The 27,095-nt window shown below is 47.3% G+C and overlaps 1 pseudogene; it reads left to right on the top strand.

Moving 5' to 3' along the window:
• The window catches only part of LOC137095558 (delphilin-like), a 125,722-nt pseudogene that overhangs the window by 67,067 nt on the left and 31,560 nt on the right, over nucleotides 1-27,095 (top strand).

The raw sequence follows: 27,095 nt of genomic DNA, 5'->3' as shown, positions 1-27,095 counted from the left end.
TACACTGGAGTAGAGGAGTGCCTCTTTTCCGGGCACTCCAGCGGCGAAGCCCAACAGGCTGAAAAGGGACTGGCTGGGAATGACTGGGGAAATGGTGTATGTATGAAAGGGAGTTGGGGGGGGGGAAGCGTACACACAGGAGTAGAGGAGTGCCTCTTTGCCGGGCACTCCAGAGGCGATGCCCGACTGGGGAAAGGGTGTATGAAAGGGAGTTGGGGGAAGTGGACAGGAGTACTTTGGCCACATCATGAGGAAAGGGGAAGTCAAGCTGGGCTTTGACAAGGAATGTAGTAGTAATTTAAGGCAACACAAAGCAAAGTACACATCAGGACAATGTTCCTGCATTCAGCAGGGAATAGTAATTTAAGGCAACACAAAGCAAAGTAGTACACATCAGGACAATGTTCCCGCATTCAGCAGGGAGTAGTAATTTAAGGCAACACAAAGCAAAGTAGTACACATCAGGACAATGTTCCCGCATTCAGCAGGGAGTAGTAATTTAAGGCAACACAAAGCACAAAGAAAGTAGTACACATCAGGACAATGTTCCCGCATTCAGCAGGCAGTGGTAATGTAAGGCAACACAAAGCACAAAGCAAAGTAGTACACATCAGGACAATGTTCCCACATTCAGCAGGCAGTGGTAATGTAAGGCAACACAAAGCACAAAGCAAAGTAGTACACATCAGGACAATGTTCCCGCATTCAGCAGGGAGTAGTAATTTAAGGCAACACAAAGCAAAGTAGTACACATCAGGACAATGTTCCCGTATTCAGCAGGCAGTGGTAATGTAAGGCAACACAAAGCACAAAGCAAAATAGTACACATCAGGACAATGTTCCCGCATTCAGCAGGCAGTGGTAATGTAAGGCAACACAAAGCACAAAGTAAAGTAGTACACATCAGGACAATGTTCCCGCATTCAGCAGGCAGTGGTAATGTAAGGCAACACAAAGCACAAAGCAAAGTAGTACACATCAGGACAATGTTCCCGCATTCAGCAGGGAGTAGTAATGTAAGGCAACACAAAGCAAAGTAGTACACATCAGGACAATGTTCCCGCATTCAGCAGGCAGTGGTAATGTAAGGCAACACAAAGCACAAAGCAAAGTAGTACACATCAGGACAATGTTCCCGCATTCAGCAGGCAGTGGTAATGTAAGGCAACACAAAGCACAAAGCAAAGTAGTACACATCAGGACAATGTTCCCGCATTCAGCAGGCAGTGGTAATGTAAGGCAACACAAAGCACAAATCAAAGTAGTACACATCAGGACAATGTTCCCGCATTCAGCAGGCAGTGGTAATTTAAGGCAACACAAAGCACAAAGCAACTAAGGTGATCTACGGCACGGAGCAAGGTTTGCTGTCGAAATCTATCTCCGGGTATCCCCAAACTGGCAAGTTGGCCTTTAAGAAGACCAGCTTTTCCACCGCAAGGGGGTCGAGCGAGGTACGTTGGAGGGTGACGACATCTCCTGCCAGGCTGAAGACCCTCTCACTCTGCACACTAGTTGGTGGGCAGCTGAGAAATTTGTGTGCTACGGTTGAGAGGTCAGGCCATGGATTGCTTCAGGAGGACCAGTACGCCAATGGATCGCTGTGTACAATCTCCTGAGGCTCCTCAAAGTACCGATTGACAGAGAACTCTGCCGAGTCCATCTTTGCCACCTGGGCTGACATGTTCCTTGCCCTGCCATCAAAACGATACTGTCGGTTATGAAATGCTCCGCTCTCCTCTTTTTCAGCTGCAGTGCTCTTCCTTCATCCCTAGTAGGTGGCAAGGTGGGACTAATGTTATCGGTGCTGCCGTAACCGCTGGTGTTTTGGGGATTCACGGCAGAAGGAATTTGCTCTCAGCGTTCCCCCACCCTCTGAGAGTATTCTTCTCTCACGAGCGAGAGAAGTTCGGCCTTCCACTTTGGCAGTTCTTTTGGGCAGACAGAGTCCTTAATGCAAGGGTCGCAGAGTGCTGCCAAAACATGAGTCTTACTCTCCGTCAACGATAGAAGACGTTTACGGAGGGCGAAATTCAACTTTCTGACCACCTCCTGGGCCTGTGGAGTCAAGGGCCCAGCCATACACTGCAATGTACTTTGTCCACACAGCGACTCCAAATGGCTCTTCAAACGCAAGATGACTGGGACCACATGGCTGAGTAGTGCTTTCTGTCCTGAAAGTTTTTCGGTGGCCAGTTTGAATGGTTCTAGGATCTCAACCAGCTGAGTGATGGTCATCCACTCCTGGTTGTTGGGGACCAGCTTGTTTATTGGAGCCGCAATTGACAGCGAGACAGCGTGGACTGCCCTCTGTTGCTCCACCATGCGCTCCGACATGATGTAGGTGGAATTACAGCGGGTGGGAACATCTTGCAGTAACCGGTGTTGTGGGAGGCACTCCAGGATTTGCCTGTCACGCAGCAGTTTTGCTGACTTAGAGCTACGGTGGAAGAAGCCCGCGATTCTGCAGCAGCGCTCAATGAGTTGAGAGACGGCGGTGGCGCTGTTCTCATCGGGCCCCTTGAAGCCATCTTTTACGCAGTTATGCAGCAAGTGCGCCATGCATGTTACGTTTGTGAAGCCGGCACTTTCGACCGCCTGGATCACATTCCTTCCTGCGTCTGTGACCATGAATCCCAAGTTAGTACCACCGGAATGAGTATGCCGCATCCAGTCTCTCATCATCTCTCGCAAGTACTCAGAAATGGTGTCGGCCCTGTGATCCGTATCGATCACCTCAAGGGACAGGAGTGCCCAACGATGACCCGAGTCTAGGCAACCCTCCGTCTCCCACCAGTGAGCGGTCAGGGACAAATAGGAATGCCCTCCTCCCGTGCTTGTCCAGATGTCTGAGGTGAAATGTACATGGACGGGTTGTGACTTGTTCAACAGGGTTCTGAGACGTTGCTTGCATCCCTCGAACAAAGCGGGAATGACTGTTCGAGAGAAAGTTCTGCGACTTGGGATATTGTACCATGGTGCCAGGAGGTGAACAAATCGGCGGAAACCTTCCCCTTTCCACCATACGGAAGGGCTGGTGGTCCAGAGCCATCATCTCTCCCAGGCGACGTGTTATTTCCTTCACTGATGGCGGCTTAATTCCAGATCTCACCCTTGTAACTTGCAGGCCCCAAGCATCGATGGTTTTCTGCATGGGGCCTGTTGGTGTGTTTGGAGTGCTCTGTGTACTGCTGCATGTGCTGGCGACTTCAACTGCGTCCAACTTCACATTTGGGTGGTGTCTCTTAATGTGCATCCTTAGTCCTGTTGTGGCAAGATGCCTCATATCTTTTCCTCTGCTGACGCTCACACCGCAATGTCTGCAAACTGCCAAAGTGGCCCTCTGATTATGGACGTCGTAATGATCCCATAGGAGCGATCTCGGCCTACCCCTACTACGCACTTCAGGTGTACTCATGCTCGTGTTTGGACTGTCAGTGTTTGTGGAAGGGGTTGTTGGTTGTTTCTGTAGCTCGCCCTCCAGCAGCATGCAGTCCTCTTGATCACTAATTCCTGTGGTGGAAGCAGATTCCATATTGTCTTCCTCCCATTCCTCAGACACGTCCGCCTCCTCGCCCTCCTCTTCATAACAAGTAGTATCAGAGGTACTTGGAAGGACATCAGGATCTGAACGTAGAGTCTTTCGAACTGATGAATAAGGAGGAGGTCCTGCCATCTCACAGCTGGTTGAAGGATCTGTGGGTGTTTCAATAACCATCTCGTCGGTTGAATGTTCCCTTCTTGTCAATGTGTCCATCTTCAGTCCCCTGGCTTTCTTAGGTATTCGCGATAGCACTTGGCCCTTGCGACTTGAAAAGCCGGGAAGGAAGCGTTTCATCACAATGGTTGGAACTAAACAAATAATGAGCGAGCACTGTATTATAGCACTTTGTGTTGGCAAAAGGAGCGCACTGGAACTACACAAATAATGAGCGAGCACTGTATTATATAGCAGTTTGTGTTGGCAAAAGGAGCGCACTGGTTGGAACTACACAAATAATGAGCGAGCACTGTATTATAGCACTTTGTGTTGGCAAAAGGAGCGCACTGGAACTACACGAATAATGAGCGAGCACTGTCTTCTAGCACTTTGTGTTGGCAAAAGGAGCGCACTGGAACTACACAAATAATGAGCAAGCACTGTATTATAGCACTTTGTGTTGGCAAAAGGAGCGCACTGGAACTACACAAATAATGAGCGAGCACTGTATTATATAGCAGTTTGTGTTGGCAAAAGGAGCGCACTGGTTGGAACTACACAAATAATGAGCGAGCACTGTATTATATAGCAGTTTGTGTTGGCAAAAGGAGCGCACTGGTTGGAACTACACAAATAATGAGCGAGCACTGTATATTATATAGCACTTTGTGTTGGCAAAAGGAGCGCACTGGAACTACACGAATAATGAGCGAGCACTGTATTATATAGCAGTTTGTGTTGGCAAAAGGAGTGTACTGGAACTACACAAATAATGAGCGAGCACTGTCTTATAGCACTTTGTGTTGGCAAAAGGAGCGCACTGGAACTACACAAATAATGAGCGAGCACTGTATTATATAGCAGTTTGTGTTGGTAAAAGGAGCGCACTGGTTGGAACTACACAAATAATGAGCGAGCACTGTATTATAGCACTTTGTGTTGGCAAAAGGAGCGCACTGGAACTACACAAATAATGAGCGAACACTGTATTATATAGCACTTTGTGTTGGCAAAAGGAGCGCACTGGAACTACACGAATAATGAGCGAGCACTGTATTATAGCACTTTGTGTTGGCAAAAGGAGCGCACAGGTTGGAACTACACAAATGACAAACACACACACAGGAATATTTAAAAATGGAAAATTAACCAAAAACTTGCCCTGCTGTGAAGCAAACACAGCCACAGGCCAGGGACAAACGCACACACAGGCACACAAGATTCTTCTCTTTTTTTAGGTTATTTTTTGAAGAATAAAAGAGAAATATTATCAGAAATATTTAAAAATGGAAAATTAACCAAAAACTTGCCCTACTGTGGAGCAAACACAGCCACAGGCCAGGGAGAAACGCACACACAGGCACACAAGATTCTTCTCTTTTTTTAGGTTATTTTTTGAATTTTTTGAAGAATAAAAGAGAAATATTTATCAGAAATATTTAAAAATGGAAAATTAACCAAAAACTTGCCCTACTGTGGAGCAAACACAGCCACAGGCCAGGGAGAAACGCACACACAGGCACACAAGATTCTTCTCTTTTTTTAGGTTATTTTTTGAATTTTTTGAAGAATAAAAGAGAAATATTTATCAGAAATATTTAAAAATGGAAAATTAACCAAACACTTGCCCTACTGTGGAGCAAACACAGCCACAGGCCAGGGACAAATGCACACACAGGCACACAAGATTCTTCTCTTTTTTAAGGTTATTTTTTGAATTTTTTGAAGAATAAAAGAGAAATATTTATCAGAAATATTTAAAAAGGGAAAATTAACCAAAAACTTGCCCTACTGTGGAGCAAACACAGCCACAGGCCAGGGAGAAACGCACACACAGGCACACAAGATTCTTCTCTTTTTTTAGGTTATTTTTTGAAGAATAAAAGAGAAATATTTATCAGAAATATTTAAAAATGGAAAATTAACCAAAAACTTGCCCTACTGTGGAGCAAACACAGCCACAGGCCAGGGACAAACGCACACACAGGCACACAAGATTCTTCTCTTTTTTTAGGTTATTTTTTGAATTTTTTGAAGAATAAAAGAGAAATATTTATCTGAAATATTTAAAAATGGAAAATTAACCAAAAACTTGCCCTACTGTGGAGCAAACACAGCCACAGGCCAGGGAGAAACGCACACACAGGCACACAAGATTCATCTCTTTTTTAAAGATTATTTTTATAAATTTTTGAAGAATTAAAGAAAAATATTTATCAGAAAAAATGGAAAATTAACAAAAATCTTTCCCTGCCCTGTTGTAGTGCGAGAACAATGCAAAAATGAAAGCAAGATGCAAGCAATGAATCCCAAGAGCCAAGCCTCCCTCCCCGATCCTCCCGTCTTCTCCCTCGCCTTCAGAATGAGCAATGCGGCCACGCGGAGCCGCTTTTAAAGGGCTGCCTGGCCAATCACAATCAGCCACGGTGCTGCTTGGGTGCTTGGGAGCGCCGGATTGGCTCCCAGGGCACCCAGCATCCTCCATCCCTACAACGTCATTTCCGAAATGGGCGGAAGCTCGTAAAAAGGATGGAGGATGCCGTTTCGTTATTGAAAAGCCTTTCCGGGTTTGAAAATATATTTTGAAATCATTTTGTAATTGTTAAATATAACGAATATTTAACAAATTACAAAATTAACGAACAAAACCGCCCAGGCCTACTCTTTAACGAGGAGTTGGTGGAGATGAAGCGAACAAAGAGGTGGCTAGAGAGCGTGTGGCGGAAGGAACCTAGCGAGTCAAACCGAACATGCCTGCACCTTTATTTAAGGCCGTATGGCGTGGCAATAGAGGCCACACAAAATTCCTTCTACTCGGCCAATATTGCATCCGCAAGGAACCGTCCGGCAGAGCTGTTTCGAGTAGTCATAGGGCTGTTGAATCCCACCTCTCAGGATGGGTCCCCTGATGACTCAGCAGCTCGCTGTGAAGCCTTTGCTCAGTACTTTGCGGACAAAGTCGCTTTGATCCATTCGGGCTTTGACACCACGTTAACGGCAGTCTCTGAGGATGTAACACAAGCATCTGCTTGTCCAGTTTTGATGGATTCGTTTCGATCTGTTCAACTCGAGGATGCCATCGGAATTCTTGGGGAGGCGAGGCCGACCACATGCATCCTAGACCCTTGCCCATCCTGGCTGGTCAAGGAAGCCAGAGGGAGCTTGGCAGAGTGGGTAAAGGTGGTGGTTAATGCCTCCCTTCGGGAAGGCAACATTCCAGCCACTTAAAATAAGCTGTCATAAAACCGCTGTTGAAAAAAACCATTACTGGACCCCACTCAATTTGTCAACTTTCGGCCAGTTTCCAATCTCCCCTATTTGGGCAAAGTCCTGGAACGTGTGGTGACCTTGCAACTCCAGGAGTTCTTGGTAGACACAGATTATCTAGATCTGGCGCAGTCTGGCTTTAGGCCGGGGCATGGTACCAAGACAGCCTTGGTCGCCTTAGTGAATTATCTTCGCCGGGAACTGGACGGGGTGTGTGTCCCTGTTGATTCTGCTGGACCTCTCATCGGCCTTCGATACCGTCAACCATGGTATCCTTCTGGAACGCCTCACGGGAATGGGCCTTGGGGGTACTGCTTTGCAGTGGCTCCAGTCCTTTCTCGTGGGGCAATCCCAGAAGGTGTTGCTAGGGGACTCCTGCTCGACCCCACGGCCATTGTACTGTGGAGTTCCACAGGGCTCAATACTGTTCCCTATGTTATTTAACATTTACATGAAGCCATTGGGAGAGATCATCCAGAGTTTCAGGGTGCAGTGTCATCTGTACGCAGATGATGTCCAACCCTGTTACTCCTTCCCACCTGCTACTAAGGAGGCTGTTCAAGTCCTGAACCGGTGCTTGGCCGCTGTAACGGACTGGATGAGGGACAACAGATTGAAACTTAATCCAGACAAGACAGAGGTACTCCTGGTCAGTCGAAAGGCCGAACAGGGCATAGGGTTACAGCCTGTGCTTGACGGGGTCACACTCCCCCTGAAGGCGCAGGTTCGCAGCCAGGGAGTGATCCTGGACTCATCGCTGAGCCTGGAGCCCCAGGTTTCAGCTGTGGTCAGGGGAGCTTTTGCACAATTAAACTTGTGCACCAGCTGCGCCTGTACCTTGGGAAATCTGACTTGGCCATGGTGGTCACGCTTTGGTTACATCCCGTTTAGATTACTGCAACACTCTCTACATGGGGTTGCCTCTGAAGACTGCCCGGAAGCTTCAATTAGTCCAATGTGCGGCAGCCAGACTACTAACGAGAGTGGGGTATAGGGAGCATACTATTCCTCTGTTGCGCCAGCTCCAATGGCTGCCAGTCAGCTTCTGAGCACAATTCAAAGTGCTGGTCTTAACCTATAAAGCCCTAAATGACTCTGACCCAATTTACCTGTCCGAACGTATCCTCCCCTACGAACCATCAAGATTGCTATGATCGTCTGGAGGGGCCCTGCTCTCGATCCCACCAGTCTCACAGGTGCAGCTGGTGGGGACAAGAGACAGGGCCTTCTCGGTGGTGGCCCCTTGAGTCTGGAACTCCCACTGGAGATCAGAACTGCCCCTTCTATCTTAACGTTCAGGAAACAGGTGAAAACTTGGCTTTGGGGATTGGCATTCGACAAATGAGCCATGATCCTGTGACATGGATGGATATGGATGAATAATGATTTTTAATGATGACTGACCACTGTAATTATATGATGTATTTTGCTATTTTAATGTTTTAGTGTGATTTAGAATATGATGTTTTAATTACTGTTTAAATATTGATGTTGTTTAAATATTGATGTTGGAAACCGGCCTGAGTCCCTCGAACGGAGGTGAGAAGACCGGTATACAAAACTGCTAAATAAATAAATAAATAATATGTGTCATGTCAGCCTTTATGACCTGACTTCTAAGGAGTCGTGACATGGAATCAAACTGCATCCATTCTTCAGGGTAGAGGACCCTAAAATGCATGGGACTCTATAGATCATAACATAATAGTTATATGTGTCATGTCAGCCTTTATGGCCTGAATCCTATGAAGTCATGACATTGAGTCAAACTACATTAATTCCTCAGGGGAGAGGAATGTATACCTGAGGATGGTCTGGCTGATAACCTTGTTGGTAACCTGAGAGTGGCTAGGTATCCCTTAACCACAAACTGGCAAAGGTGAAGGGCTGGCTACAATGTGCAAAGGATATAACTCCCAAAGGACTAGCCTCTTCCCTCCAATCTGTCATCCTTTGTATCTCTCATCTCTGCTGCCAGGAACATTGACACCCTGATTGTGGACATCTACCCGGTGCTGGACACTCCCTCCAAGCAGGTCATCTGGCAGTTCATCTACCAGTTGCTGACCTATGAAGAGCAGGAGCACTGCCAGGAGAAGATCGCCTGCTTCCTGGGCTACAAGTCAGCGGCAGGTAAGTCAAGAGTGAGCATCAGTTAGGTGGGACTGCGCTGGATACTGGGACACAAAGGAGCCATAGCTTCCCATTGAGATTCCACTGAACATAAGGAAGAACTTCCTGATGGTCAAAACTATTTGGTAGTGTGATGTAGACAACCTGGACCGCCTTCATGCGTATGCTGTCTTTCTAATGCCAGTTGTCATAGCAACCTGAGCATCTGCAGCTGTGTTTGTGCGGGTTTATGTTTTGAAAATGGGTGGCACTGTGCAGCAATGGCAAGGAAAGGTTTTTAATCTTACAGTCTTTGCAAAATGGTTGTGTTGACGCACCAGAAGCTGAGTTAGAGCCCGGCGGATTATTTGTATACCAAAGAGGTGGCATTTGTGGAAAGAGGAGAGGCACTTTGCATCTTGGTCAAGAGATATTTTTTTTTTATTAAGAGACACAAATGATTTATGTTTTACTATTCTTGTTATGTTTTTATATTATGTGTTAATGTTTTTAAATGTTTTATGGTGTTTTTGGGTATCGAATCATTGCCATTGTAAATCGCCCTTAGTCGCCTGAGGGCTGAGAAGGAAGGTATACAAATTCAGTAAATAAAAAAATGGGATGTAATAATAATAATAATAATAATAATAATAATAATAATTGGACAGAGGTGAAAGAAAGTATGTGTGGTGTAGCACACAAAGTAGAAGACTGATGTGGAGAGTGTCTTCAAAAAACTCTTGTCTACACAGCAATGTTTCTGGAAATCTGGGCTCTTTTTTGGGTTTACACACATTTGGCTCATTGTGGGTCAGACTAGATGACCCTTGGTTGACCCTCCTGACTCAACCATTTTATGAAAGAGTGCCACCATTGGCAGACAATTCTGTGGCATGAGGATGGGTATAGAATGGAAGTTGTTTCTATGTTCTTTTATATTTAAAACCTGCCTTCCCTCTTTTCCTGGCAGGGGAACCTGAGGTGGAAGAGGGCCTCCGGATGGCACCCTCAATGAGTCGGAGGAGCCTCCATGGCCACAATCGTGAGGAAGGAGGAGGTGGGGGAGGAACCAGAGGTAGGTCATACTTTTGGGGTTGCCATTCTCTCCTGGACCTTCAAAGCTCCATCTTCCCTAGACTCTTGTTGCTCTGCTCCAGAGAATGTCCCAACCTTTTGTACCAGGACAGAGACACTCTGGTAGAGTTTGAGCATTGGACCCTGGAGACTTCAAATCCCCATTCAGCCATAAAAACCCACTGGATGGCCTTGGGGAGGTCACACTCTCTCAGTGTGGAAGGTTTTGCCGATAGATGCTTCTGGGAGCGGCAGTCCAAAAACAAAACCCTTTCTTCAGCTCAAAAAGATTGCTGATGAGCTCACAGACTATATTTCAGAGGAAGGAACTAGCAAACCCACCTTTGAGTCACCGTTGCCTAAGAAAACCCTACACAATTCACAAGTTCGCCCAAAGCATTCTAAATATGGAGTGTATTCAGTGTCCAATTGGCACCAAAGGAAAACAAACCCAAAACTATCCCAAAGTTAGTTGTCAGTCTTTTACTTGTCACTCAATTCCATAAGCCAATTTGAGTCCCATAAATAAAATGATGGATTAATAGATTGAAATGTGCTCAGAAAGTACAGCTTTAGGGTTGTTTTATTAGGGTCACTTTATCCAATCCCATTGGTATTGAAGCTACCAAAAACCTAATATTGCCAGCATCTCAACGGCTTTGTATGAGGCAGTTGCTTCACTCAGCTCAAAAGGAAAGCTAGTTGTCACTCTTCTTCAGCTGGAGGATGCATTGACCTGAAACCCTCAAATCTGGGTTCAGCTTGAACTCAAATACGCAGCCATCCCATTGCTGTGTCTGATGTCAATTGTCTTTCTATCTTTCTCGACAGGCTCCATTGGGACAGCTGTGGATTTGCCAGTCCGTGTTGCACCGGGGGAGAGGCAAGCAGGCGACGGGACATCCCTTCCGGAAACACCCAATACCAAAATGGTAAGATGTTGGGGCGAATCAGCCTGCATCGTGCTACTGAATTAAAGGGGACTGTCCCACCAAGAGTTCCCCACACATCCTTCCCTCTCTTCGCTTTCAGATGTTGGCCGTTTATGCAGAGCTGGAGACCCGGCTGACCACTGGCTTTGGGGGCAAACTGAGCAACTTTGCCTCACATCGAACATCACCTCCAGATCAAAGAAACCCAGCAGGTCAGGAAGGCGTGGGTCGGGATATGACATTTCCAGGCTTGGATACAATAGAGTGGGACTGACTTCCCTCAATTGGGACACTAGACTCCTTTGAGATGTTTTTAGTCTCCTTTTGGAGAGAAAAAGCAGGATATAAGTAAACATAATAATAAACATAATAAACATTAACTGATTTATTAAGTTAATATGGAAGTGGTATCTAACACCAGTAAGATTAGCATATATAAATAAAAATAATTCAAAAAATTGTTGGAGAGGGGCCAAGAACCAGGAACATACATACATATGTGGTGGCAATGTAAATATGTAAATAATTTTTGGGGGAAAGTATTTAGAGAAATAGACGATATAATGAATATGAAAATTGAGGAAAGCCCTAGTACAGCTTTATTATCATTATATAACAATATACAATTGAAAAAGGAGGATAAAGAAGCAATAACAAACTTACTAACAATAGCAAGATTGCTTATAGCAAGGAATTGGAAAAAAAGAAATAAATATACAAATAGAGGAGTGGTACAAGGAATCATGGAAACTGGCAATAAATGATAAGCTTACATGTATATTAAAAGTTTAAAAAGGTATATGGAAACAAAGTGATTTTGATGTTGTATGGGGAAAATTTGTTGTAAATGGTTTAAAAAACAAAGAAGGAAAGTTACCTCCACAAGAAAAATTGAAATTTTGGACAGACGATATGTAAAAGTTGTGGCTTGATATGGTGGGAGGGGAGCACAGTGGTGGGAAAAAAAGGGGGGAAATGCTTAAGCAGAATAATAAGATTATATGTTAAAGAGTGTGTTGAATAATATGTAACTGCTATAACCAAACGCATAACAAATGTAATAACTATGATAAAACAATAAAAATATAAAAATAGACATAATAATATAATATATAATATAATATAAAAAATAAACATAATAAACATAAACATAAACATAATAATAATAATAATAATAATAATAATAATGCAACCTAGAATCGCATTAGCTTTTTTTTTTTTTTTTGCTTTCGCATCACACTGTTGGCTCATGTTCCACTAAGATTCCTAAATCCCTTTGGCATGGGCTATTTCCAAATCATACCTTATATTACTTCCTTCTATCCAGATACTATACCAGGCTTGAGTAAACTTGGGCCCTCCAGGTGTTGGACTTCAACTCCCACAATGCCTAACAGCCAGTAGGCTGTTACGCATTGTGGGAGTTGAAGTCCAAAACACGGGAGGGCCCAAGTTGCCCATGCCTGCACTATACTCATGGATGCAGCCTAGAATATGGGTTGTTGTGAATTTTCCAGGATGTCTGAAAATGTTCCAGAAGCATTCTCTCCTGCCTTTTCACCCACATCTATGGCAGGCATCCTCAGAGGTTGTGAGGTCTGTGAGAAACTAGGCAAGTGAGGTTTATATATTTGTGGAATAATGCCCAGGGTGAGAGAAAGAACTCTTGTCTGTTTGAGACAAGTGTGAATGCTGCAACTGGCCACCTTAATTTGCTTAGAATCGCATTAGCCTTTTAAACTGCTACATCATATTGTTAGCTCACATTCCACTTGTTGTTCATCAAGATTCCTAAATCCCTTTCTCATGGCCTATCTTCAAGCCAGGAGTCTTCCATTCCAGGTGTCTTCTAGATCCAGGGAAGTCATGCTACTACTCTATTCTGCCATGATCAGACCACTTTACCTGGAATCACACTGTGTCCAATTCTGGGCACCACAATTTTTAGGGAGATGTTGACAAGCTGGAATGTGTCCAGAGGAGGGCAACTAAAATGATCAAGGGTCTAGAGCAGCGTTTCTCAACCTGGGGGTCGCGACCCCTGGGGGGGTCGTTAGGCCATTTTCTGGGGGTCGCCAAGGTGCCTTAGCTGGCTCCGCCCCCTTCAAAATGGCTGCCGACTCCTGGACCCAGCCACATGGCACTCCTGGAAGGCTCCTCCTCTTGCTCTTCCCACAGAAATGAGGGTAGTCAGGAGGAGGAGCTTTGGAGGCAAAGGAACGGAGAAAGAATACTCACCCTTTGTTAGACCGCAATGTGAGTAAAACTCTTCATGCCGTCCTCATGCCTGGCCATCTGTCTATGAGGGGGGGGGAAGGAATTCTCTGTGCCAAGTTGGAGTGCATTGCATGCCTGCATGAGTTCAGAATGCTTTGGGATGGGAGAGGACTATATATCCCAGCAGTTGCCAAGGTCTATGTATCACAGTTATCTCCAGTATTTTCTGTTCACCATGGGAATTCTCTGTGCCAAGTTGGAGTGCATTGCATGGCTGCATGAGTTCAGAATGGTTTGGGATGGGAGAGGACTATATATCCCAGCAGTTGCCAAGGTCTATGTATCACAGTTATCTCTAGTATTTTCTGTTCACCATGGGAATTCTCTGTGCCAAGTTGGAGTGCATTGCATGGCTGCATGAGTTCAGAATGCTTTGGGGTGGGAGAGGACTATATATCCCAGCAGTTCCAAAATGCCAAGGTCTATGTATCATAGTTATCTCCAGTATTTTCTGTTCACCATGGGAATTCTCTGTGCCAAGTTGGAGTGCATTGCATGGCTGCATGAGTTCAGAATGCTTTGGGATGGGAGAGGACTATATATCACAGCAGCTCCAAAATGCCAATGTCTATGTATCACAATTATCTCCAGTATTTTCTGTTCACCATGGGAATTCTCTGTGCCAAGTTGGAGTGCATTGCATGGCTGCATGAGTTCAGAATGCTTTGGGATGGGAGAGGATTATATATCCCAGCAGCTCCAAAATGCCAATGTACCCCAATCCTCTCCAGTAATTTCTGTTGGTTATGGGAGTTCTGTATGCCAAGCTTCTTCAATTCCATTTTTGTTGGAGTTCAGAATGCCCTTTTTTTGGCTGAGGAACTATAAATTCCAGCAACTACAACACCCAAATGTCAAGATCCATTTCCCCCAAATTCCACAATTTTTCAAATTTGGGCATATTGAGTATTCATGCCAAGTTTGGTCCAGATCCATAGTCATTTGGGTTCTCAGTGTTTTCCGGATGTAGGTGAACTACATCTCCCATAAATCACTGTCAACTCCTCCCAAACTCCTCCAGTATTTTCTGTTGGTTATGGGAGTTCTATGTGCCAAGTTTGGTCCAGGTCTGTAATTCGTGGGGGATCTCAGTGGTTTGTAGAAGTCAGAGCTGAATTGGTTGAAGGTACCACAAATCCCATCATCAATTATCCATACTCCCCCACACATTTTTTTTTTGTGATTAATCACTATGCTTTGATTATGTTCAATTTGTAACAATGAAAATACATCCTGCATATTAGATATTTGCATTATTCATAAGAGTAGCAAAATTATTTATGAAGTAGCAACGAAAATATGGTTGGGGGTCACCACAACACGAGGAACTTTATTTGGGGGTCACTGCATTAGAAAGGTTGAGAACCACTGGTCTAGAGAACAAACCATATGAGGAGCAGCTCAAAGAGTTGGGCATGTTTAGCCTTCAGAAGAGAAGGCTGAGAGGAGACATGATGTATTTATTGTGTCAGGAGTGAACCAAAACAGTTGTATTGCATTAAAAACAAACAAACAAACAAAACACAAGTTTAATTGTGCAAAAGCTCCCCTGACCACCACTGAAACCTGGGGCTCCAGTCTCAGCGATGAGTCCAGGATCACACCCAAGCTGCGAACCTGCTTCTTCAGGCGGAGTGCGACCCCATCCAGCACAGGCTCTAACCCTATGCCCTGTTCGGCCTTGCGACTGACCAGGAGTACCTCTGTCTTGTCTGGATTCAATTTCAATTTGTTCGCCCTCATCCAGACCATTACAGCGGCCAGGCACCGGTTCAGGACCTTGACAGCTTCCTTAGTAGCAGGTGGGAAGGAGTGACAGAGTTGGATATCGTCTGCGTACAGATGACACCGTACCCCCAAACTCCGGATGATCTCCCCCAGCGGCTTCATGTAGATGTTAAACAACATGGGAGACAGTATTGAACCCTGTGGAACCCCACAAGACAAAGGTTGTGGGGTTGAACAGATGTCTCCCAATAACACCTTCTGGGATCGACCCTCCAGGAATGACTGGAGCCACTGTAAAATAGTACCTCCAAGTCCCATCCCCGCGAGGCGTCCCAGAAGGATACTGTGGTCGACGGTATCAAAGGCCGCTGAGAGGTCCAGCAGCACCAACAGGGACACACTCCCCCTGTCGAGCTCCCGGCGCAGATCATCCACTAAGGCAACCAAGACTAACTCAGTTCCATGTCCCGGTCTGAAACCAGACTGTGCCGAATCCAGATAATCTGTGTCTCCCAAGAATACCTGGAGTTGTGAGGCCACCACACGTTCCAGGACTTCGCCCAAAAAGGGGAGATTGGAAACTGGCCGGAAGTTGTCAAATTTAGTGGGGTCCAGTGATGGTTTTTTCAACAGCGGTTTTATTATAGCTTGTTTTAAGCTCGCTGGAATCTTGCCTTCCCGAAGGGAGGCATTAACCACCACCTCAACCCACTCAGCCAATCCCCCTCTGGCCTCCTTTAGAAGCCAGGATGGGCTGGGGTCTAGGATGGATGTGGTAGGCCTCATTCCTCCAAGTATCTTGTCCACATTTTCGGGTTTCACCAATTGAAATGAATCCATCAAAATAGGACAAGCAGGTGCTCGTGTTACATCCTCAGAGACTGCCCTTAATATGGTGTCCAGACCAGAATGGATCAAAGCGACTTTGTCTGCAAAGAACTGAACAAAAGCTTCACAGCGAGAAGTCGAATTGTCAGGGTTCCCGCCTAGAGTGGTGGGGTTTAAAAGGCCTCTGACAATCCGGAACAACTCAGCCAGACGGTTCTTTGCAGATGCAATAGTGGCCGCAAAGAAGGCTTTCTTTGCGGCTTTTATTGCCGCGGCATATGCCCTTAAAAAGGACACAACATGTTCGATTTGGCTCGCTCGGATCCGAACGCCACACACTCTCTAGTTCCCTCTTCCTTCGCTTCATCGCTGCCAGCTCCTCAGTAAACCAAGGGGCTGGTTTAGCTCGGCTACTTGAGAGGGGACGTTCCGGAGCGATCGTGTCAATTGCCCTAGTCATCTCCCCATTCCAGAGAGCGACCAGGGCATCAACAGGGTCACCTACCAAGGCGGTGGGAAACTCCCCAAGAGCCATCAGGAATCCATCCGGATCCATAAGCCTCCTGGGGCGGACCAACTTAATGGGTCCTCCACCTCTGCAGAGGTTGGAGGGCACAGTGAGCCTAAATCTGACCAGGAAGTGTTCGGTCCATGGCAACGGAGAGATGGTCAACTCCTCAACACCGCCACCTTCCTCCCATCCCTGGCAGAAAACCATGTCCAATGTATGTCCAGCACTGTGAGTGGGGTGACATACTTGTTGGGACAGCCCCATGGTTGCCATGGCAGACATGAAGTCCTGAGCCGCTCCTGAGAGAGCCGCCTCGGCATGGACATTGAAGTCCCCCAGCACAAGGAGCCATTGAGACTCCAATGCCAGGCTCAAGACCACCCCCGCTAGCTCAGGTAGGGAGACTGTAGAGCAGCGAGGTGGACGGTACACTAACAGAATCCCTATTCTGTCCCGGTCACCCACCCTCAGGTGGACGCATTCAAAATTTGTTGACTGCGGGATGGGGCCCCTGGTCAGAGGGATGGAATCTCTATAGACCACTGCAACCCCTCCTCCCCGCCCTCTGGATCTCGGCTGGTGCTGCACGGAAAAACCTGGTGGGCAAAGCTGGGTCAAATTCACGCCTCCAGCTTCGTCCAACCAGGTCTCCGTGATGCAAGCCAGATCTGCCCATTCATCCAGGATTAAATCCTGGATGAAGGTTGTTTTTCCATTGACAGATCTGGCGTTCAACAGCACCACCTTCAATCCAGAGGGACCGCCATCCTGGTTACACCAATTTATCATATCAGGAGACTGGTTTGGAATTACTAATGTAGTTGCACGATCCCTAGGCCGAATTAATGGTCTCCTTTTCCCGCATCTCCCCTTCCCCACCACCACTTCTATGGGGGCCCCTCAGCTAGTGGAACACCTCCCCTCCTCCATGCCGCATTCCAAAACCATAACCTCAACTTGTGTTTCATTATTGGTTATTTGGTTTGTTGGGATCTTACTTTGCCATGATCTTCCATTCCCTTTATCCCCCCCCCCTCTCGCATTATTGTTTCCCAAGATCTCCAGCCCGCTTCGTCCCCTGACCCTTTCACTGATAATTAACAGTAAGAATAATAAATATAGGGGAATGGGGGACCACATGGGTGGTGGTAGTTAAGACACTTCAATAGAGACTACAATATCGAAAAGTGCAATAGGTCGTCGCAGTCACGTACAAACTGAAGCAGCTCTTAAAATGCAAGTTCTTAAAATGCAAAGGAATTACCAAAATCTAGCACCAAGTGCTATTTAAAGTGCAGCATGGAGGGATTGGTATGTATTAAAGTGCTAAGTTGGATGAGTTAGCAGCAAAATTTGGGCAGAGAGGAGCAGTAAGGTGCTACGCTAGGCTATTCATAAACAATTCAGTGCAATTAATAGTGCAATTTTAAACAGAGGCTGGATGACCATCTGTTGGAGGTGCTTTGAATGCAATTTTCCTGCTTCTTGGCAGATTGGGGTTGGACTGGGTGGCTCATGATGTCTCTTCCAACTCTAGGATTCTATGATTTAAGTATAGGAATATAAACTTCTCCCTGCCAATATTCATTTGGTCAGTTCAGCTCCATTTCTGTAACCTTCAAAGGTCATTTCAGGACCTGACCCTGTCCTCTCCCTTCCAGGACTCTTCTATGATGCTGTGGCTTTTATAGAGTGACCTTTGAATGTGGTCTCCCTCTGTTTGGTCCCCTCCACAGAACTCTGCAGGTCTGGCCCGAGCATCTCTTGGCAGGAAGACCATGCGGGCTACTTCCAGGCCCCGGGTGCATCGGGCAGCCTGCCTTCTCCTGCCAGCACTGAGTCCAACCCCTACGTCAGTCTGGACAGCAGCCCAACCCCCTCCCCGGAGCATGGCTTCAGTCCTGCATCCCAGTGCCACCAGCGCAAGAAGCTCTTCACTTTCTCCAGGCCCCCACGCAGCCGTGACATGGACCGCTTCCTGGATGCCCTGAGTGAGCAGCTGGGGCACCACATCGCCATCGTGGACGACTTCCTCACCCCGGAGAATGATTATGAGGAAGTAAGGGGAAGCGCAAGGAAGGCGCATCAGAGAGCCCTGCAAAAGGAAACCAAGATGGGATGCTTTGAGCCAAACAGACATCTCCTTATCTAAGTCCCCTATTTGAAGTTCTACATCTATGTCCAGTATCTAAAGTCCTCCAGTATCCAAGTCCTCTGTATCTAAGTCCATATCTAAGTCTGCATATCTGGTTCTAATTCTAAGTCCACATCTGTCAGTGTATTTTGGTCATATATCTAAATCCTCCGTATCTTGGTCCCATGTCTATGCCCATATCTGAGTCTGCTTATCTAAATCTCATGTCACTGTGCATATCTAAGTCCATACCAAAGTCTGTGTATCCAGTCCTATATCTAAGTCCCACATATCTAAGTATCATATCTGAATTCATCTATCTCAATCCCATATTTACGTCCCTGTATCTAGGCCCAACATCTAAGTCTATATCTAAGTCCCCCAGATCTAGATACCTACATCTAAGCCCTATATATAAGTACATATCTAATTCTGCATATCTGGTCCTAATTCTAAGTCCCATATCTAAGTCCACATCAATCAGTGTATTTTAGTCCTATATCTACCGTAAAAACCGGCATACTAGACGACTTTCTAAGCCAAGAAAGTCATCTTAAAAGTGGGGGGGTCGTCTTGTGTGCCGGCTATAAGTTCCACCACTTCAGGATGCCGAGAGCGATGGACGCGAGCAGCCATTAGAGGCCAAAGGGAGCCTGCTGATATCGCAGCCCAGCTGGCCAGCACTCCCGGCAGACCTGCCGATCCTCCTCCTCCCCCCTCGCCATCCCCAAGCAGCACACAAACCCAGCTGGCCATCACCCCCGGCAGCACTGCCGATCCTCCTCCTCCCCACCCTCCTGAAGGAAAAAGGGGCAGAAGAGGCTGCCCCCAAGCCTTCCATTCCCGGCCTCTTTCTCCCTCTCCTCTCCTTCCTCAAACAGTGCTACTCAAGGAGAGTCAAAACAAAGGCAACCTCCGAGAAAGTCCTGCTGGATAAACTTCTTCTTTCTCCCCTCTTTGGGGTTTCTTTCCTGTCTCTGTGTTCAGCTCCCTCTGCAAGAACAGCCGCTCTTAAGTTTTAAAAGTTTTAAATAGCTTGCAGAGGGAGGAAGAAAAAGGTCTCTTTCCCCCGTTTTGTTTTGTTTCTGCAGCCAAGAACGAGGCAGCCTTAAAGGGGAAGTCCCAGTGCAAGGAGTGAGCTACTCTTAAAGGGGAATCCCCCCCCCCAGAAAAAACAGCCACAGATTCAGTGCCATGGAATCACAGGAGTTGTAGTTTTACAAGGTCCTTAGCCTTCCCTGTTTAAGAGAGCCAGTACCATACCAAACTACAAGTCCCAGTTTTCTATCAGATTGTTTTGAATTTTAACTCTCACAATTCCTAACAGCTACTGGCTGGGTTGCTGTGAGTTTTCCAGACTGTATAGCCATGTTCCAGAAGTGTCCTCTCCTGATGTTTTGCCCAGATCTATGCCAGGCATCCTTGGGGGTTGTGAGGTCTGTTGGAAACATGGCAAGTGGGGTTTATATATCTGTGGAAAGTCCAGGGTGGGAGAAAGAACTCTTGTCTGCTTGAGGCAAGTGGGAATGTTGCCATTGGCTACCTTGATTAGCATTGAATGGCCTTGCAGCTTCAAAGCCTGGCTGCTTCCTGCCTGGGGGAATCCTTTGTTGGGAGGTGTTAGCTGGTCCTGATTTTTTATTGTCTGGATTTCCCCTGCTTTTGAGTGTTGTTTTTTATTTACTGTCCTGATTTTAGAGGAGTTTTTTTAAATACTGGTAGCCAGGCATTATTTGCCGATACATCACACAGTCTTAGACACTTGGGAAGTGTCTGGTGTGTGATCCAGTTCAACAGCCAGCAGAGTGTCTGCTGTGGACTCATCTTGTTGTGTTTCAAATAATAATAATAATAATAATAATAATAATAATAATGTTCTAGAGGCATTTTTTCCTGACGTTTCGCCTGCATCTATGGCAAGCATCCAACGAGGTAGTGAGGTCTGTTGGAATTAGGACAATGAGTTTATTTATCTGTGGAATGGCTGGGGTGGGGCAAGGAGCTCTTCTCTGCTGGAGCTAGGCGTGAATGTTTCAACTGACCACCTTCATTAGCATTTGAAGGCTTGGCTGAGCCTGGGAAAATGTTTTGTTGAGAGGTGTTAAGATGTGCCTGGTTGTTTCCTCTCTGCTGTTTTGCTGTTGTAATTTTAGAGTTTCTTAATACTGGTAGCCAGTTCATTTTCATGGTCTCCTCTTTCTGTTGAAATTGTCCACATGCTTCTTGTGGATTGCAATGGCTTCTCTGTGGAGTCTGACATGGTGGTTATGAGAGTGGTCCAGCATTTCTGTGTTCTCAAATACTGACTGTTAGGAATTGTGGGAGTTGAAGTCCAAAACACCTGGAGGGCTACAGTTTGCCCATGCCTGATTTAGATCTATCTCAAAAAGGGTATATTCATCAAACCCTTTGGGCATGACCTTGGAAATATCTGGCTGCAGTGCAAAATGTTCTCACGTGTTGGGTTTTGGAAGCTGCACAAGATGGCTTTATGACAACTTCTGTCCCCTCAGCTTACCACTAGCTGCTGCATTTCCCTCCCCTGGCTTATACTCGAGTCAATAAATTTTCCCAGTTTTTGGTCGTAAAATTAGATGCCTCAGCTTATATTCGGGTCAGCTTATACTCGAGTATATATGGTAACTAGAACTGGATGGCCACCTGTTGGGGAGGCTTGCATTGTGTCTTCCTGCCTGGCAGGAATGGGGTTGGACTGAATGGTCATTGAGGTCCCTTCTATTATTGTTGTTGTTGTTATTGCTATTATTGTTGTTATTGCTATTATTAAGTAGAACAGGATGGCCATCTGTCGGGAGGGCTTGGGCATGTGTTCCTGTCTGGCAGAATTAGGGTTAGACTGGATGGCCATTGGAGTCCCTTCCAATTCTAGATTTCCATTATTGTTGTTGTTGTTGGGGAAAGGACATTGGACCCGGCCCTGGTCTCACTCTAGGTAAGGTAAGGTAAAAATTTATAGAACTTTATTATGCTCCATGGACCCACAACTGTTAAATAAATAATAAACATACAGTAGTTTACAGGTGAGGTAAAGGTTTTCTCCTGACGTTAAGTCCAGTCGTGTCCGGCTCTGCGGGTTGGCGCTCATCTCCATTTCTAAGCCGAAGAGCTGGATACTGCTTTGATAGTCTTGGATTTGAAATCAAATCTGATGTTTTTATTTTTTATTTTTATTTGGTGTGCGATGGAAGAGGGGTGGTCTTATACGGCGAGTATATACCAAACTCTATATTTTAACTGGAAAAGTTGGGGGTCGTCTTATACGCCCAGTCGTCTTATATGCCGGAATATACGGTAAGTCCTCCATATCTTGGTCCCACCTCCACGCCCATATCTGAGTCTGCTAAATCCCATGTCTCTGTCCATATCTAACTTCATACCTATATCTAAGTCCTGCATATCTGTCCAACATCTGAGTCCACCTATCTCAATCCCATGTCTAAGTCCATATCTAAGCCCTACATCTAAGTCTATATCTAAGTCCCCCATATCCAGGTACCCACATCTAAGTGCTATATATAAGTCTAAGTCTATTTATTTATTTGGGGTTCTTTTACCCCGCCGTTCTCACCCCGGGGGGGACTCAGGGTGGCTTACAAAAGCAAAGGCACAATTCAATGCCTGCATTATAAAACAATCATACACAAAATACACAAAATTACATCAGAACAACGGTTGTGGGGCCGAACAACAACTCATGCATTATTACCATAAAATCAATAAAATCAATAAAAACCAATACAAACCCAATTTCTCCTTTTACCTGGTCAGCGTTCGCTAACTCATAGATCTAGTTTTACGTTCCACTTCATCAATCCTGCTGGTCTTACTCGCCTGATTGTCTGATTTAATTGCCAGAGTGCCCAAAGTCCTGGTCCCATAACCACATCTTTACCCTCCTCCTGAAGGCGAAGAGGGATGGTGCTGCCCTGATTTCCCCCGGGAGTGAGTTCCACAGGTGAGGAGCCACCACTGAGAAAGCCCTGCTCCTCGTCCCCACCAACCTCACTTGTGAGAGTGGTGGGGTCGAGAGCAGGGCCTCCCCAGATGATCTCAGAGTTCGGGGTGGGACGTAGAGGGAGATATGTTCGGACAGATACACTGGACCGGAACCGTACAGGGTGTTGTAGGTCAAAACCAGCACCTTGAATTGTGCTCGGAACTGAATCGGCAGCCAGTGGAGCTGGCACAGCAGGGGGGTGGTATGCTCCCTGTATGTCGCTCCGGTGAGCAGTCTGGCTGCCGCTCGCTGGACTAGTTGAAGTTTCCAAACAGTCTTCAAGGGCAACCCCACGTAGAGCGCGTTGCAGTAGTCTATTCGGGATGTGACAAGAGTGTGGACCACCATGGCCAGATCAGACTTCCCGAGGTATGGGCACAACTGGTGCACATGTTTTAATTGCGCAAAAGCTCTCCCGGCCACCGCTGAGACCTGGGGTTCCAGGCTCAGCGATGAGTCCAGGATCATTCCCAAGCTGGGGACCTGTGTCTTCAGGGGGAGTGTAACCCCGTCCAGCACAGGCTGTAACCCTATACCCTGTTCGGCCTTACTAATGACCAGTAGGACCTCTGTCTTGTCTGGATTCAATTTCAATTTGTTAGCTCTCATCCAGTCCGACACAGCAGCCAGACACCGATTCAAGGTCTGGACAGCCTCCTTGGTGACAGGTGAAAAGGAGTGACAGATCTGGACATCATCTGCGTAGAGATAACATCTCAGTCCGAAACTCTGAATGATCTCTCCCAGCGGCTTCATGTAGATGTTAAATAACATTGGGGACAGAATTGAACCCTGTGGGACTCCACACGACAACGGTTGTGGGGCCGAACAGGTGTCACCCAGTAACACCTTCTGGGACCGTCCCTCAAGAAATGACTGGAGCCACTGCAAAGCAGTACCCCCGAGACCCATGTCTATGAGGCGTCCCAGAAGGATACCGTGATCGACGGTATCGAAGGCCGCTGAGGGGTCCAGCAAAACTAACAGGGACACACTCCCCCTGTCCAGTTCCCTGCGGAGATCATCTACCAAGGCGACCAAGGCTGTTTCCGTTCCATGTCCCAGTCTAAAGCCAGACTGTGCCGGATCAAGATAATCAGTGTCTACCAGAAATCCCTGGAGTTGTGCTGCCACCACACGTTCCAGGACTTTGCCCAAATAGGGGAGATTGGAAACTGGCCGATAGTTATCTAATTGAGTGGGGTCCAGTGATGGTTTTTTCAACAGCGGTTTGATAATAGCTTGTTTTAAGCTTGCTGGAATCTTGCCCTCCTGTAAGGAGGCATTAACCACCACCTTCACCCACTCTGCCAAACCCCCTCTGGCTTCTTTTACCAGCCAGGAGGGACAGGGGTCTAGGATGCATGTGGTGGGTCGCACCTCTCCAAGGATCCTGTCCACATCCTCAAGCTGAACCAATTGAAATGAATCCAATAAGACCTGACAAGCAGATGCTCTCGCCACATTCTCAGAGACTGCAGATAAAGTGGTGTCAAAAACCGACCGAATCCGCACAATTTTATCTGCGAAGAATTGAGCAAACGCTTCACAGCGAGCTCCAGAGCTGTCAGGGATCTCGCTTTTCGGCAGGTTTAACAGACCCCTGACAACTCGAAAAAGCTCCGCTGGACGATTCTTCGCAGATGAAATATTGGCAGCAAAAGATGTTTTTTGTGCTGCCGCTATTGCCACATCGTAGGACCTTAGAAAGGCATTCAGATGTGTTTGGGCTGATTTGGTCGGATTCCTGCGCCACACGCACTCTAGCCACCTTTTCTTTCGCTTCATTGCTGCCAGCTCCTCAGTAAACAAAGAGGCCGGTTTAGCTCGGTAACTCGAAAGGGGGTGTTCCGGAGCGATTGTGTCGATTGCCCTAGTCATCTCGATGTTCCAATGAGAGACCAAGGCATCGACAGGGTCGCCAGTCAAGGAGGTGGGAAATTCCCCAAGACTCAAAGTCAATGCCCACAGGAGATTCCCAATATCATTCAACTAGGACGGGCAGATAGAACCACAGGACCCAGCTTCTAGGGCCCGTGGACAACAAGCCGGCACCCCTTGGCCCAGTCCTTAGTTCTTCTTGTCTGCCCAAGTGAGAAGCTGGTAGAGCTTGGTGGGAGTTGGTCTTGTATTTTGCAAGCGGAGACTCCAAGGAAATAGTTCTAGCAGCAGTGTGGAATGATGTTATTGCACGTCCGGCCAGAGAGGGCGATATTGCAGTTAACAGGATGTATATTACTATGAGTTCTGATGACAAGCAGCTGAAAGCTGAAACCACTATCAGTAGGCCTTCCGGTTGTTGTTTGGGCCCACAATGATGGAAGATTAGTGATGTTAGATTCCGGACGATACGGCGTGATGGAAAGCGGCGCCCAGATACCAGAAAGGGCGGCCGTTGCAGGAGCTCCTCTCGAGGTGACACGGCAGCTGCCGCCGCTGATAGAACACAGGGCTGACCCAATAGCAGCTCCGGGTGACGTGGCTGCTGATGATGGAAAGCGCTGATGGGGCACGGCGTCTCAGAGCGGCGATGTCAAGGCGCCCCTCTGGGTGAAGCCGAGCAGTCACCACCCACCCGGAGCGTGGGCCCAGCCACCGGCATTGGGAAGCAGCCCGGAAGTGACCCAGATGGAATGGCGGCGGCGGCGGAACACAGCGCCAAGGAGCCGAGGAGCTGGTTCCAAGCGCTGTTGCAGGGCCGTCAGCACCGCGCCGATGGATCGCTGGGGGGGGGAATGACAACACACAGGCTTGCCTAAGCCAGCCCCTGCGGCTCACCTGCGTCTTCAGGCAGGCAGCCTCCCCGGCGGCAAGGCGGCTGCGATGGTGCAGCAGCTCGCAGCCTGTCTGCAGCCTGCCTTCCTTCTCCCGATAGTCTGGGAACAATGGCACCGGCCGGGAAGCCAACTCGCCTCCTATTAATGTCACTTCGGTGCTTCAGTGATCAGGTGAGGTCGTAGTTCTTAATTAGGTGAGGTCGTAGATCTTAATTATTGGGGAACTAGCCGTGGTATAATGGCGGCGCTCTACCTCTTCTTCTTCCCCCTTCGCTATCCCTTCTCCTCTCCCTTCTCCTGGGCTTCACCGGACCGCCGAGGCCTCCTTCGAGACCCCTGCCTACCCGGGTCACTCTCTTGAGTTAGGGAGGGTCGCGGGAGGGGGAGGGATCACCTTAGATTCCCTCGGATTAAAGTTCTCATCAGGCGCAGCTCAGGATCTTGCTGCTGATCGCCATACCGGAACCGGAGAGTCTACATATCTGGTGCAGATAAGTCTACATATCTGGTGCTGATTCTAAGTTCCTTATCTTAAATCAGGGTACATCTAAGCCCAATATCTAAGTCCGTATATCTAGGTACTATACCTAAATCTGTGTATCCCATATTTAAGTCTGCATATCTAGGATCTACATCTACGTTATTCCATGTATATGTCTTATATCTAGGTCCTAGATCCAGACATGGGCAAACTTTGGTCCTCCAGGTATTTTGGACTTCAACTTGCACCGGTAGGCTGTTAGGAATGGTGGGAGTTGAAGTCCAGAACACCTCGAGCGCCAAAGTTTGGCTATGATTGATGTAAGCCCTCACATCTAGGTCCCATATCTTCTTCCCCTTCTTCTTTCGCCCTACAGATGAACTTCCAAGATGACCAGGGTAGCTTTGTCACCCAGGACCTGAGCAGCGCCAGCGAGGACCAGAGCAACAGCAGCAGTGAAGGCAGCAGCACAGGCAGCTCCCTGACCTACTCCTCCCTGTTAGACCCCATCTCTCCACCCCCCCCTCAGTCCCTCGCCACCCCCTCCCCACCTGCAGGACCCCAAAAAGGGGGCCCAGAGCAGGCCCCAGGCAGGGAAGACACCTCCAGTTGCACCCTCAGCTTCTTCCTCTTCCTCCGCTTCGCCCAATCCAGCTTTCTTGGCCCTCCAACTGCCCCCCCTCCACCCCCGATGCCCCTTCTTCCTCCGGTCCCCTGCGCCCCCCCTTCAGCCCACCGAGGGGCCTTCCCTCGAAGGAGCGAGTTCAACCACATGAGCGTCAAGCGACTGCGATGGGAGCAAGTGGAGAACTCAGAGGGCACCATCTGGGGACATGTAGGGTATACCTTTCTGCACGGAATCCTAAACTTGAAATCATAGAATCATAGAGTTGGAAGAGACCTCATGGGCCATCCAGTCCAACCCCCTGCCAAAGAGCAGGAATATTGCATTCAAAGCACCCCTGACAGATGGCCATCCAGCCTCTGTTTAAAAGCTTCCAAAGAAGGAGCCTCCACCACACCCAGGGGCAGAGAGTTCCACTGCTGAGTTCTTCCTAATGTTCAGATGGAACACCCAAAGGCCATCTAGTCCACTCCCTTTTGCTAGGCAGGAGGGCACTATCGGAGCCCTCCTGACAGATGGCCATTTGGCCTTTCTCATAGATCATAGAGTTGGGAGACACCCTCAAAGGCCATCTAGTCCAACCCCTTTTTCCAGGCAAGAAGACACCATCAAAACAGTCCGAACAGATGGC

Source organism: Anolis sagrei, chromosome Y (assembly GCF_037176765.1).
Source record: "Anolis sagrei isolate rAnoSag1 chromosome Y, rAnoSag1.mat, whole genome shotgun sequence".
NCBI lineage: Eukaryota > Metazoa > Chordata > Lepidosauria > Squamata > Dactyloidae > Anolis > Anolis sagrei.
This window is presented reverse-complemented; position numbering and strand designations above follow the sequence as displayed.